Raw genomic sequence first — 14,038 nt, forward strand, 5'->3', positions numbered from 1 at the left:
CGGCAGCCGTAATACTCTGCCCCACAGCGCAGGTGGCCAGGCCGTGCTGCATCAGGTGCGATCAGCCTTGCTGGGCAGCTAAGCCCCATGATTCTGGCGCCGCCCGCTAAATGTTGATTAGATGGCCTCCGACACCTCCAATAATTTCATTCCAAAATGTAACTCGGCGCGCACCCTGCCTGCAGGATGTGACGTCGTATCCCACATTGCGCCACAGCCAAGTTGCCATACATAAATTAACTGCGCCGCGGGCAGCCAGGCGGCGGGCAGGCAGGCCCCGCCCGGATCTTCAGGCAGCAGGGCAGATTAAAAGTAATATTGTAGCACTGAGAGCAGTGCACGTCAGCTCTTTAACTGTTAAATACTGACCCTGCTGCCAAGTGAAGTCTGCTGCGGCCCGGGCCGGGCGCAGGGCACACAGGTGTCTGAGGCGCCGGCGCCTGATGCGTGATACATGGCAGGACTGTACTCTGTAGACCCGGCCCTAAGAAATTAGTGCCGGTGCTAAGCACTGGAAAGCACCGGCCCAAATTAAGCACTGGCGAGGGCGCCAGTTATAGTTAACATAGGGCACAAGTTATAGTTTCTTGAGATAAGTATAATTGCTGAATTTCTATGACTTTTTGTGTGCAGAATCTGAACCTAACTACAACGTGCCTGTAACCTTTGGTTTTTCAGTGAATTTCTTTAATTCTATATCCTAAATAAAATGTCCCTGTAACCTTAGTTTTTTTTAGTGAATTTCAATGTTTCTTAAATGCTATTTCCTAACTGTAACGTCCCTGTAACCTTTGTTTTTCCAGTGACAGTCTAGGTTTTTAACATAAAGTAATATTTAATAACCATTAGTTAATCGAACCTCAGCTGTGCATGGCCTTCGGCTCCCTTTCATGGTCCTGCCCCCTGGGAGCAGACTTAGGGCTTTATTATAAGTTTGGCGGTCCTATTGGCCGTCGTGTTGGCGGTGGCGGCCCAAGCATGGTGAGCTCGGCGGTCATTGTACTAGTTTGGCAGATTGGCTTTGTTTAGACGACTGCCGGGATCGCGGTCAGGGACAGGCAGCCGCAATAGGGCTGTACAGGGGAGGTGCACCACAGTCCATATTACAAGTTTCCTGTTCCACAAGTGAACCGCAGTGGTCCAACAGCCTGCTTCAAGGTGGCAGGGATGAAGGATTTGGGGTGTGTACTCACCTCTTCTTCTTTCAGGTAGATTCCTGCGTGGATACCTTTCTCCATGTCCCCCTTCACAGTAGGATCTTCACCCATGAGGATTACAACTCTGTTTGCAGCAATCTTCAGTTGAGTCCTTTTTGAACCATTTACCCATTGCCAGGAATGCCCACATATGCGCTGAACCCCGGAAATGGGTATATGGTATTTTTCCACAGATATCTGGCATATGTGTGCAACAGACACATCTGCAGTTCAAATGCACACACAGGCATTGATATATTTGTGAAAAATATTTAACGCCGCTTTAAGATCTCCACCTCGATACTGCCAGCCCCATGGTCAAATGGTCAATTTGTAATAGGTCTTTGGACCACCAGCAGCTCGCGGTCCTATGGCGATCGGACTACCAAACTCATTATAAGACCCTTAGTGTTTACTCCATCTTGGCAAGAGATTTGAAATTACTCCTGCCAAGCTAGAGCAAACACAGGCTTCCCTGCCTGTGCCAGTGGGGGCAGGGATCCACTGTGTCCTGGGATGGGCTCACTGAGCCATGGCCTGAGCCAGTCCTGGGGGATTGGGTCCTTAGGGCCATTAGTGGGTCTGGGAGGGGTGCCAAGTGCCCCCTCTCCTTTGTAATTGCATCTGGGTCCCAGTGGATGGGGTCCCCAGGGCTGAAATCTGCCCAGGAAGGGGGCTGTGCATCCCCATACCCCTTTTTCACTACCCCCGGGCCCACAGGGATGGGGTCCAGAGGCCTGAAGTCAGCCCAGGAGGAGTCTGCCTAACCCCTCACTGAAATGCTGATCCCAAGAGCATGGGGTCCCCCAAGCCAAACTCAGCCTGGGGAGGAGGCTGCACCCACAAGTTTAGACCAAACATCTAAGTTAACCTTTGTGAATCGGGCCCACAACTGTACATCGAAGTAGGTTTCCATATTTTACACAAATGCAGAACAGAGTTATTCTCGATGAATCTGAATATATTGTATGGACCAGGATGCACTGCAGTAAACTATGGCATGCTGTAGAAGTAGAGGGAAAGGCATTTTCTACTTATTTTGGCCTTCTGGGGTGACTAATTGACCCAATAATTTTGGGATTTGAAACACGATGAAAAGCTACTTGCATCCATATTTTTTTTACCCAAACATCAGGCATTTCTCGCTGTACAAGTGTACCACATATCACCAATGAAATCTGGTTCTCTTCAGGATGCACACTAACTTGAGTATTTCTGCTAATTCTCAGGGTGATTCAGAATTAGATGAAGCCAGGGGTGTTCTAAACATCTGCTGAGTGGAAGATAGAGGACCTGGGTATAGGACATGGCTAATATTGTGTTCTCTCTAGCCCTTCCACCAGCTAATCCTTTCTACTTACCCCCCTCCTACTCCTTCTGCAGCCAAAAAGGGGGAGGTTTGGAAGTTGGAGTCTAGCCATTCCAATTTCCTGATCCCAGCTGGTCTGGAGAAAGAAAGAAAGAAAGAAAGAAAGAAAGAAAGAAAGAACGAAAGAAAGAAAGAAAGAAAGAAAGAAAGAAAGAAAGAAAGAAAGAAAGAAAGAAAGAAAGAAAGAAAGAAAAAAAGAAAGAAAGAAAGAAAGAAAAGTCTTTTTAAACATTTCCAATTTGGCGCACGGTAGGTAGCCTGTGAATTGCTGACTATATATAGGCACCCTTAGTAGATAATTTGGTATGTATCTGATGTACAAGTGGTTGTTAAGGTTCTATCTCCTGCAGGGTTCTATATATATTTAAGAGGACAGATGACAATGCTAATCTTTTCAGTACTCGACAGGAGATCTTCACAGAGAGATAAGATGCTAATTTTTAAATAGTAAGTCTGAGTCAACAGGAAGATAGTGACTCAGTCAGAGCTCCACAAGTTATCTATAGGTAACTATTAATTATCTTGTGAACTACAATATTGGAAGTCAATAAGAGGTCGAGGTAAATAGAAGTATATAGCTGGTCCAGGAAACTGAGCATCATTGCTCTAATGTTGCTCCCTGTTGGGGGGAAGAAACTGAACAAGTCTTTAAGAAATTAGTTGATTAACTATAGTCAGTGAAATGTACAATCACTACTGTATTCACTATCATAGCTATGAATGGGAAGCTGGAGACCAGCCCAAATTTAGCCATTGTCCAAATGTTGGCATTTTAAGTCCTAACTAGCAGCTACGTTTCTGACGGACTTCCCATAGATGAGAGAGGTGGTAAACGACTTTATGAGGAGAAGGGTAACGACAGCCTGACATAACTTGATTACATTGAGATTGTTGGGATCTGTGAAAACAGCAATTGACTCGATTGGGTTAATAAACCTAGTTACTGTTGAGTTCAGGATCAAGGTGAAGTTGTACAAGGTAAAAGCAGGACAGGGGGCCTGTTCCCAGGCAGAGACACAAGATTCGTGATAAAGCTGGGATAGGGCTTGTCAATTCCTTTTTGAACAAGGGCATGAGCTAATTGAAACACTGTGAGGACAAAACCCACTTGGGAATTCACAGCAGGGCAATTACCACCTCATGGTGAATCCTAATGAACTTGTAGTTCCCAGTCTGCATGTTCACAGCTTTTAAGAAATAGGATGTCATCAGCTGGTAGCAGATCTAAAGGTAGAAATACCCATTACTACATACGACAGATTTCAGTGATTGCAAAGCTTTGGGAGACATAGTTCTTGACACTGTTGTGAATTTCGCAGTTACTCTTTTTTTTTTTTATGTTTGAAAAGCTTTATTCAAGAAAGAATAAATACAAAGGCATCAGCCGCAATATAAGAAACAAACAAATGGAATAATTTACATTAAACAAGCTGATGTCATTAAGAAAAATAGAAACAAAGCAATTTATAAATTTTTAAGGAAAGATGGGACAGGCAAGGGGAAAAGGATGATCAGGAAAATAAAGGGGAAAAAGGGAAAGGCAAAAACATGTTATATAATAAAAGATCCTAAAACCTTGCTATAAAGAAGGAATGAAAGCTGTAGGCATTGCAACAATCAAAATGATACACAGCAAACCCAATAGTGTCATAACCCAATCTGATATTTAAAGTAGAAGGAGGAGGAGTAACCCCCTCAAGGTGGTTTAAAGTTTTCCGAAGTGATGGTGGGAACATTCCTTGGGGCCATCCGGTCTAAGTATGTGGTAAGAGGTAGCCAAAAAAGATCCCTGTTATGTGAAGGGTTACAGAGGGAAGCAAAGGCCGTATCTAGTCTGTGAAAGTGACACAAGGAATTCCACCAGTGACGGATGGAAAGGTTAGACAGGGTTTTCCAGTTGGAGGAAATGTGTTGAAAGGCGAGAGCGAGCATGAGGTCAAAAAGACCATGAGAGTATAGAGGGAGATTTAAAGAATCAGATAAACTGCCTAAAAAGAGAGTAGAAATTGAGTATGGAGAAGGGAGAGTGAAAATACGAGAGATATAGAGCCAGACAGACTTCCAGAATTGGGAGACAGAAGGACATAAAAACAAGAGATGAAAAAGATTAGCATTGGGGGCAGAACATGTCCAACAGTTAGAATCAGAAGAGGAAGAAAAACGGGCTAGAGAGAGTGGGGAGATATATAGTCTATGATATAAGTAGAATAAAGATTGAGTAAGAGAGGCCGAACGAGATATTTTCAAAGATCTAGACCAAAGCTTGTCCCATAAGGCGACGGGCCAAGCACAACCCAAGTCTTCTTCCCAAGCAAGTTCTAACTTAGTTTTAAGGCGCTCTGGATTAGGGGATGAAAAGAATTTGTAAATGAGAGAAGCCTTGGGTAAGGTTAAGAGAATTTTAAGAAGAGGTGCTTGAGAGAGCGAAGAAGGGGAGGAGGGAAGAGAGTAGAAAACATCCAGAATAAGCGCCATTAGGACAGCAAACTTCTGGAAGAAGGAGCGCGGACAGTGAAAAGTCAGTTGAAACTGTGGAAAAGAGCAAGGGGATGCTCCGTTAAAAAACTGGTTCACCCAAATGATGCCCATCGATCTCCAAGACTTCCAGAAGAAGGGTCTATTTTTTATTAGAATAAGGGAGTTATGCCAGACAGTGGAGTTCAAGAAGGACTCTCGAGTAGTAGATGTAGGGTTGAAGAGTGGCTTTAGAAGAGAAGAAGTATGTTTAAACAAGGGAAGAGCCAAGTGTGAAACCCTAGCAGAAAAGCGAATAACTTCCTCAAAAGAGAAGGGTAGTAATAGTGTATGTTCGATGGAAAGCAAAAGAGAGGCAAAAGCAGAAGGGACAGGAGCAAGCCATCTAGATGCCTGGCGAAGGGAAAAAGATTTATGATACATACGGAAATCTGGAAAGTTGACCCCACCATTGGCCTTCGATTTACGGAGTGAAGCCAAAGAGATTCTAGATCGTTTCTTGTTCCAAAGGAAGCGAGACAAACAAGAGTCTATACGTTTAAAGAAAATTGCAGGGATATGGACAGGTAACATAGAAAGAACGTAAATTAAAATAGGAGCGATCATCATTTTGATGGAGTCTAATCTCCCCCACCAAGAAAGAAAAAGAGGATTCCAAGAAGAAAGTAAACGTTCAATGCGGGACAAAACCGCTGACATATTAAGAGCAATTGAAGAAGAAACAGAATTAGAAAACCATACTCCTAGGTATTTGATTTTAGAGCCATTCCAAGCAAAGCCCGTGGGGGTAAAGGCATGAGGAGTGCAAAATTTCGTAAGGGGAAGAATTTCGGTTTTATCGGAATTAATTTTGTAACCAGAAACCTGTGAGAAAGACTCGAATTCGGACAGCAACGGGGGAATAGATGTTTCTGGAGCAGAGATGAAAAGAAGAATATCGTCTGCGTATGCAGAGAGTTTCAGTTGCTTGTCACCGTAAGGAAAACCAGTGATGGAATTATTGCTCCGGATAGACGATAAAAAGGGTTCAAGGGCAAGAACAAAAAGCAAGGGAGATAAAGGGCAACCTTGACGAACCCCACGCTAAAGAGGGAAATACGAAGAAACTTGACCATTGACCAGAACTGAAGCCTTAGGGGCAGAATATAACAGAGAAATAAGAGAGATGAAGCGAGGACCAAAGCCATGCCAGCGCAATGAAGCAAATAGGAAAGACCAGTCAACCCTGTCAAAGGCTTTCTCTGCGTCAACCGAGATTGCCGCTAAAGGAATAGAAAGAGATGGAACTTTATTTAGTACATTAAGGAAGAGACGAGAATTATCAGATGTCAACCGACCCTTCACAAAGCCACACTGCTCCCTACCGATGAGATGGGGCATCAAGGGATCAAGACGTAGAGCTAATACTTTGGCAAACAACTTATAGTCAACATTCACTAAAGAAATCGGGCGGTAGTTCTTACAGTATTTGGGGTCGCGGCCGTCTTTAGGAATAAGGCAGATGGTAGCTTCTTGAAACGTGCCTTCCGCTCTCCCCGATGAATGAAATGATTGAAAAAGAGACAGGAGTTTAGGAAGTAACAGGTCAGAAAAATGCAAATAAAATTCAACTGAAAAACCATCAGGACCCGGAGTTTTGCCTTTGGTAAGAATAGCCAACGCCGTGGAGAGCTCATGTAAAGAAAGGTCAACTTCCAGATCCGGGAAGTGAAGATGAGACGTCAAGGGCTTAGGAAGTTTGTCAAGGTAAGCTTGGACAAGAGAGGGAGAGGGAGAAGACTCAGGTGTATAAAGGGTACGATAAAATAATTGAAATTGCTCAAGGATATCCTGAGGTTTATGCAATAACGCATTGTCAGAGGAGTAGATGGAATCAATGAATGAGCGTTCTTTGCGTGATTTGAGATAATTGGCTAGAAGCTTCCCAGACTTGTTGCGACCACCATAAAACCGGGCAGAACTCCGAAGAAGCATGGACGAGGCATTATCGGTAGTTGCTTTGTTAAAATCTAGTTTGGCACGAATAAGTTCCGGAGGAACAGAATTCTTAGAGGAAGAATAGAACTGGCGCTCCAGAGACTTAATATGAACTAATGTATCTTTCCGCTTCTGAAGAAAGCGTTTCTTTTTTTTGGAAACAAAATCAATGACAAATCCGCGCGCAGTGGCTTTAAAGGAGTCCCAGAGAAGATGGGGAGAGATAGTAGGAGCATCATTTAATAGAAAGAAATCAGTAGCAAAGGAGCGGAAGGAAGAGGAAAAAAGGGGATCAGTGAGTAAAGAGTTGTTAAAGCGCCAACGAGAGGATCTGGGAGGGGGGGAGAGAAGGTCAAGGTCTGTTACAATAGGAGCATGGTCAGAGATAAGGATAGGTTCAATAGAAGACGACAGCAAATTTTGCGACAAGGAAAGAGAAAGAAAGATATAATCCAGACGAGAGAAAGAGGAGTGAGGAGGAGAAAAAAAGGAATAATCAAGTGTGTTAGGGTGTGAAAGTCTCCAGGAATCAATGAGAGATGTTTGAGAAATGGTGTCGAGAAATTGTTTGTGGGGCTTGTGGGGAATGAAACGAACACTTGACTTACGATCAATAAAGGGGTCCACAATCTGGTTGCAATCGCCACCTAAAATGAAGAGGTCATCTTTATATTGAAAACATTTGCTAGTAATTAAAGGCCAAAAAAGTATATCCGGTTGCGTAGGGCCATAAACATTAAACAAAGTTAAAGGGATAGAATTAATTGACAATTGAGCAAGAATCCATCTACCATCAGAATCCGACTCTTGTGCTAAGACTTTACATACCAATTTTTTATGACATAGAATAGCTACACCATTCTTCTTGTTTGTAGAAGGGGAAAATAGAACCGTACCCACCCACCCACGTTTTAATTTGAGAGACTCAGTCTCCGAAAGATGCGTCTCTTGTAAGAGAACTATGTCAGGATTGTAAGTAGCAAGGTGGGAAAGAATTCTCTGACGTTTGATAGGGTTAATAAAACCTTTCACATTCCAAGAAATTACTCTGAACTTAAACAGTGAATAACATTATCAAAAACCATAACTACAGCAATGAGGAAAAAGTGAAGCAAATGTAAAAGATAGATATAGAAAAGAATAGCTACAAGAAAAGGAAGCTCAAGCAAGGTAAGGGAAACGAAGACTAAAGAAAGTAAGAATAAAGAAGGGAAGAGAGGGGAAAGGTGAAGAGAAGAAGAAACAAGAAGAGACAGTACAAATCCATAAAGGACGACTGAAAATAACATACCTGAGGGGAACACGGAGAGGATGTCGGGGCAGTGGATGACGCAACAAAACAAGCATGACCTCCCGACACCAGGAGGACAATCCGACCGCACCAGGACGAAATGGGAAACACAACTCACATGAGGGAGGAAGGGAATACCTTAGTCGATCTGAGCAAGGAAAACAAACACGAAAATAGGTGAATAAAAGCACTACTGAGGACAAAGGAGACGTAAATAGATGAATAAACAATAAACGATGAAGTGCAGACAACTCAAAAGTATGGGTAACAATGAAAATGGAGAAAACAAAGGCTGCGCAAAAGAGAGAGCAGCCAGCAGGAATAATCAAGACAATGAGAGAACCTATCAAAAAACTCTTAAGAGCAAAACAGTATGAGAAAAAACAACATCATAACAAGGCATGGCAAATGCGGAAACATTATCAGGAACACCCTGTAAAATAAAAGGAGAGGAACGTTCAGCCACTAGTAGAAGCGGAAGTATCCATGCCAACATTGGATTGTGTGTGAATAAAGTTTTTCAGCTCCGCAGGATCTTGAATAGTCCAAGTCTTATTCTGGTGAGTGACTTTGAAGGTACAAGGATGGAAAAGACCAAATCTGGCACCAAGAACACGTAAGGGTGCACGAAGGTTCAAAAATTCCTTTCTTCTTGCTGCGGTAGCATTGGAAACATCCTGAGCAAGGAAAACTCTCTGGCCCAACCAGGAAACTTGGCGCTTGGCTCTAGCTGCGGAGAGGACAAGGAGCAGGTCAGTAAACTTCAAAAAGAGAATGATAACTCCTCGAGGTTTAGTTGCGGATGATAGGCGAGGACCAAGCCTGTGCGCCCTCTGAATGGTGAGAGAGGTGGTAGGAGGCATGTCCAAAAGCTTCGGGAGGAAAGTAGAGAAGAACGAGACAGGGTCATCGCTCTCCAAGGATTCTGGCAGCCCATAAATGCGTAAGTTGTTCCTCCTATTCCGATTTTCTAAATCCTCGGTGTGCTGCTGCAAAGCAAGAACAGATTTCTCCAAGGAGGTGATACGTTGGGAATGAGATTGCATCTCCGAAGTTTGAAGTTCCACCACCGACACTCTGCTCTCGATAGTTGACCATCTCTCTTCAAAAAGTTGCATCTTGTTGTTGGTTTCCTCAATGAACGGACGCAGGGCCCGTATTTCCTCAAGTATTAATTCCATGGAGATAGGGGATGACGGAGGATCTGGAGGAGGAGAGTCTTGTTTTGAACGTTTGGTTGACGTAGCAGAGGAAGAGGCCTTACCAGAGACTGACTGTGCCAATGAAGGACGACTGGACGACGTTGTCGCCATTGTATCTGCAGAATTGGAAGGAGGATCACCTGATGAGGAGGAGCAAGGAAGAGCCGCCGAAGATCCCTTTGAAGGCACAAAAACAAACTTTGGATTGCGAAGCTTGCCCATAGGTGCGCTCCGAACAAATCCCCACAAGTATCACAGTTCAGGAGAGCGGCCAACGCCGTCAGCAGAGGTTGAAAAGGCACATTAACAGCACACAACGTTCCATTCAAAGACCCCACCGCCACCTGCACCTGCCACGCAGAAGAACCAAGGCATCCGAAGTAGTTGGCGCAAAATAAAGAAGAAAGTCACTGAGAACAGCGTCTGACCATGCTCCTCAAAGTGCAGTCAGACCAAGGAGATAATAAAAATTGTGTGTCCTTAAAGATAAGCCATGGAGGGATACAAGCAAAAAGAAAAATAAGGCATTATAAAGTATCTACCTTGGGCATGGTCCAAGAATCCATGTTTCATGAGGAGAGATGTGGTTGCGTGGGAATCATCGCGCCGAAAAACAAAATGGCGGCCGTTATGAGGCGCTCAAAAAACGGCTTGAAACGAAGGATAGAGGAGACCCAGCGCGATTATTTTTAGCTCATCCTGAGCAGGACATGTTCCAATTACAGGAACCAGCAGGTGGCCTGTGATACCATCGCGTAAATTAACGCGAGGCGGAGGAAGTCGTCCCGATGCGGTGGAGCTCCGGACTCAGGCGGCCATCTTGAACGGCGTCCAAGCCACGCCCCTCCGCAGTTACTCTTTGATGCTATTGTACCGCTGAAGTACATTCTCTTGAAGGTGAACATCAAAGGAATCAATTGGGACATGACATTGCATTGTGTGGCTTTGGTAACATTGAGTTCGGTGGGCCATAGGTTGGCAGTGGTTCCTCTTTAGAAATAGTCAGTGAGTGGAGAAATAGGGTTTCTACACTCATGTCACTCTGTCTCTCCAAGGAAAAATGGATGTGGTCATGCTCACTCCAGGGCAATCTGCACAGGAATAGCTGCAAGATAGCAAAGGTAATGTGTCTGCAGAGGGGCTTTAGTATCCTGTTCTTTTTTCATTTCCCCTGTATTCTTTTGCAGATGATATTTTGGAAGACTAAGAATTTGTCCTACATTTGAGTTCTACTTTTTTAATTCGATATCTGTCTAATTTTGTCTTTAAACCCAATTACCATACACATTTTTCATTCTGAGTATCATACATATGTGTGTATGTCTTCCATGTACAATTGTATGTGAAGCATGAGCAGTACTCGATGCCTTGTGCATTTTACATATTTATATGAGTGCATCATTAATAGAGGCATAATGGGTGCGATGTATTCTACACACAAGACTGGCACAACAAATATCTTGTACACAATGGGTCCTTTACATGCATGATTGAGATCATATTTGCAGTAATGGTCAAAGTGTGTTCACAGTTAATAAAGGAATGACAGCGATGTGTATATGAAGATGTGCTGAAACGTGCATGGATGTTTGAGTAGATTGTTTGATAGGAAGGTGAGTCGATGTGAATTTTCAAGAAATGCCATTTGTGTTGCATTTGTGGTCTACACTACCAAGGAGAGTATCCCTCTCCTTGACTTTGCAAGACAGGACTGGAGTTCTTGAAAGAGTCTTTCTCTTCACATGATGACTTGACAGGAGGTGCTGACCCAGCCAGGGAAGTATTCATTGGCTCAGGTGATCTGGCCCTGCTGTACGGTTTCCACTTCTCCAGTAAGAACGGTGCGTTTGTTGGGCAACATAAATGTTGGGATTGGTGCTAGACTGACTCCATGCATGGTACAGGATATATTGCCCTAGATACCAGCTAGCTCGCAGTGCCACCATAAATCCCCCTAACCTAGATGGGTGGCAGATGGTTTGGGCAACCTCAGAGCATGACAACCCAGATCCCTCTCAGGAATTGTGGTAACAGAGCTAGAACCTTTTCGCTCAGTCACTCATGTGCTGTCAGACAGATTTACAAGAAAGACTGAAAGGGGTGTTTTTAATATTTATTGACCCATCATGATTCTTGTATAAAATATATGCGCTGCAAGGATCAATAGACAGAAGCAGATAAAAGTAGTCTAAGGACCATGAGGAGACTGAACAATTCCACCTTTGTGCTAAAACAGTGTATGTATGCTGGCATATAAGTACTGAGTATAGTGTACTCCTACTGTGCATTCCCTAAACTAGTTGTCTAGGGTGTGTGTGTGTGCTCTGCCAAGTATCCCCTATGGGAGGATCTAACTCTCCTTTACCTGAATGCAAAGTATGTAGATCCCCATCTTGGTCACAGGCTGGGCATCCCTTTGTGTAGAGGGATCAACAGGAACCAGCTTAGCTGAAATGCCAACACAGCGACGGCCTCACAAGTGACAGCCAAGTGCTCCCCTCCCAAGTGCAGAAACGTGTGTGTATTTTTAACAATGGCATCTATGCTTCCGTGTAGGTGCCTCAGCTGAGCTGACATTGTTTATTGTATCTGTGATAGCAAAGTCGCCTTATGAACAAAATAGCAAAAAACAACATTTTCACAGTGTGTGTCATGGCATGGTATGAGTATAATGTTTTTGCAAAGTGGTTTTGTAAGTAAAGTAGTTTTGAATAAACTAACCTTACACAAGCAAATCTGTGCCAAAAGTCATTGCGTGAAAGAGAAGGCACCCTAAGAAAAGTGTGTATGTTAAAATCAGTGTTTCTTACTGGGCCTAACTGAGCCACATGGCAGCCCGTAATATGTGCCTGCAGCTGGTACATGCAATCTGTCAGCTGCACAATCTATTTTTCTCTTACTTCATCATCAGATGTTTGCAGTGCAAGTCCATTGTGCCCCTCGTGATATAATTTTGCTCATGCTTTCTGTTGCAAACTCCGTTTCTTAATGAGTATTTGCTGCTGAAGAACTGATACATAGGCCGCTGGTCACATGTCACTGTCTCCTGCTGTTTGTAACAATTCCTCTATTTAGAGACAGATTTATCTTGGCGACATCCATTACTCATAAGTGGTGAAATGCGTTGGTTGAAGCAGGGGGCTGAGGACGTGGGGAGACAAGGGGGACGAAATGTGCGGGAAATCCAGCACTTGTGATGGCCAGATCTATAGCAAAGAGGCTGGATAAGCATCGGGGGGGGGGGGGGGGTGCAGGTGGGAGTGTAGCATTAACAGGTGAGTCCTGAATTGCTTGAGTGCAGATCTGTGTCATGTGTTTGGGTATCTGTGCATTAACTATCTGGAAGAGATTCACTGCAGGAAAAGTGAATAACGTCCCTGTCCTGGGGACCTTAGCTGTTAGATGAGAACTGGCAGATGGCATGGCCCTCACTTGAGGCCTGAGAAGGGGGCACAAACTCCTCCGTATGATTTGTATGGCTCAAATTGAATATTTCTTGACCAAAAAATAGATTCTCCTCAATTAGTGTAGTGACCTCCACTTGTGGAAGGTGTGCAGGGAGCCAGAAGTTGTCCCTAAGGGGTAGTGAAATAGATGCAGCTACATATAAATTCACATGGATTTGTTGCCATCACATGTGAAATAGGTGGGGAATTGTCCTCATCCTTGTTAATATGGGTTACTGCACAGCAGGATTAGGGAGCATTCAAGTCAAGTCAAGAATAACTTTATTTCGGTTCCACGAACCATAAAAGTTTGACAAATAAAAACATTACAGTTTAAAAAAATTGTTACCTCTTTGTAAAACATCACAGGACATACAACACTGTAAACACATAGCTGACTGACATGTGCCAGGATGGTGGGTCACTGCAGTTGTTCCAGCCTATTTGCTTTTGTACATCTGAGAGGACACACATAAGGGGTCACTTATTATCCTCATGATGAATTTTTTTTAAATCCTGTGCGAGACCTTGGTAGGCAGAACATTCACCAGTCTTTTACGCTTCAGGCTTGGATTAAAGTTGTATGTATAAAAATGCACCAAAGGAAGGGCAATGGCATCTTACCTATTAAGGTGGAGAACGGATCACCTACTGTACACAATCGAGCATCTGAAAAGATTACATCAAAATTGCTTGATGCACCTTCTTTGCAGGGTATCTCTGCAAGAGACAGACAGAGTTCAATTATTATGACATCCGTACATTATGATAAAAAACAGGGCCACTGAACATAACAAGCACCAACTGCACTTGATGTTAACGATTTTGCCCTTAGTCCCGGTAAAGCACTTAAATGCTTAAAACGCAATACACCAGCGAACACCTGATACTCCTTGAATGTCTCCAATTCGACTAACACATCTCAGCCCTACATTATATGTGGGGGATACATGGTTTGATTCCATGTACAGCTAATGGATCCAGAGAAACATGACATCCAATTTGAGAAGCACATCACATGCACAGGAAGGGAAATGGAAGACTGCTAAGATGTTTTGGGTCCCAATAGAAACAATATCTAC

The sequence above is a fragment of the Triturus cristatus genome, chromosome 2_2, assembly GCF_964204655.1.
Source record: "Triturus cristatus chromosome 2_2, aTriCri1.1, whole genome shotgun sequence".
Taxonomy (NCBI): domain Eukaryota; kingdom Metazoa; phylum Chordata; class Amphibia; order Caudata; family Salamandridae; genus Triturus; species Triturus cristatus.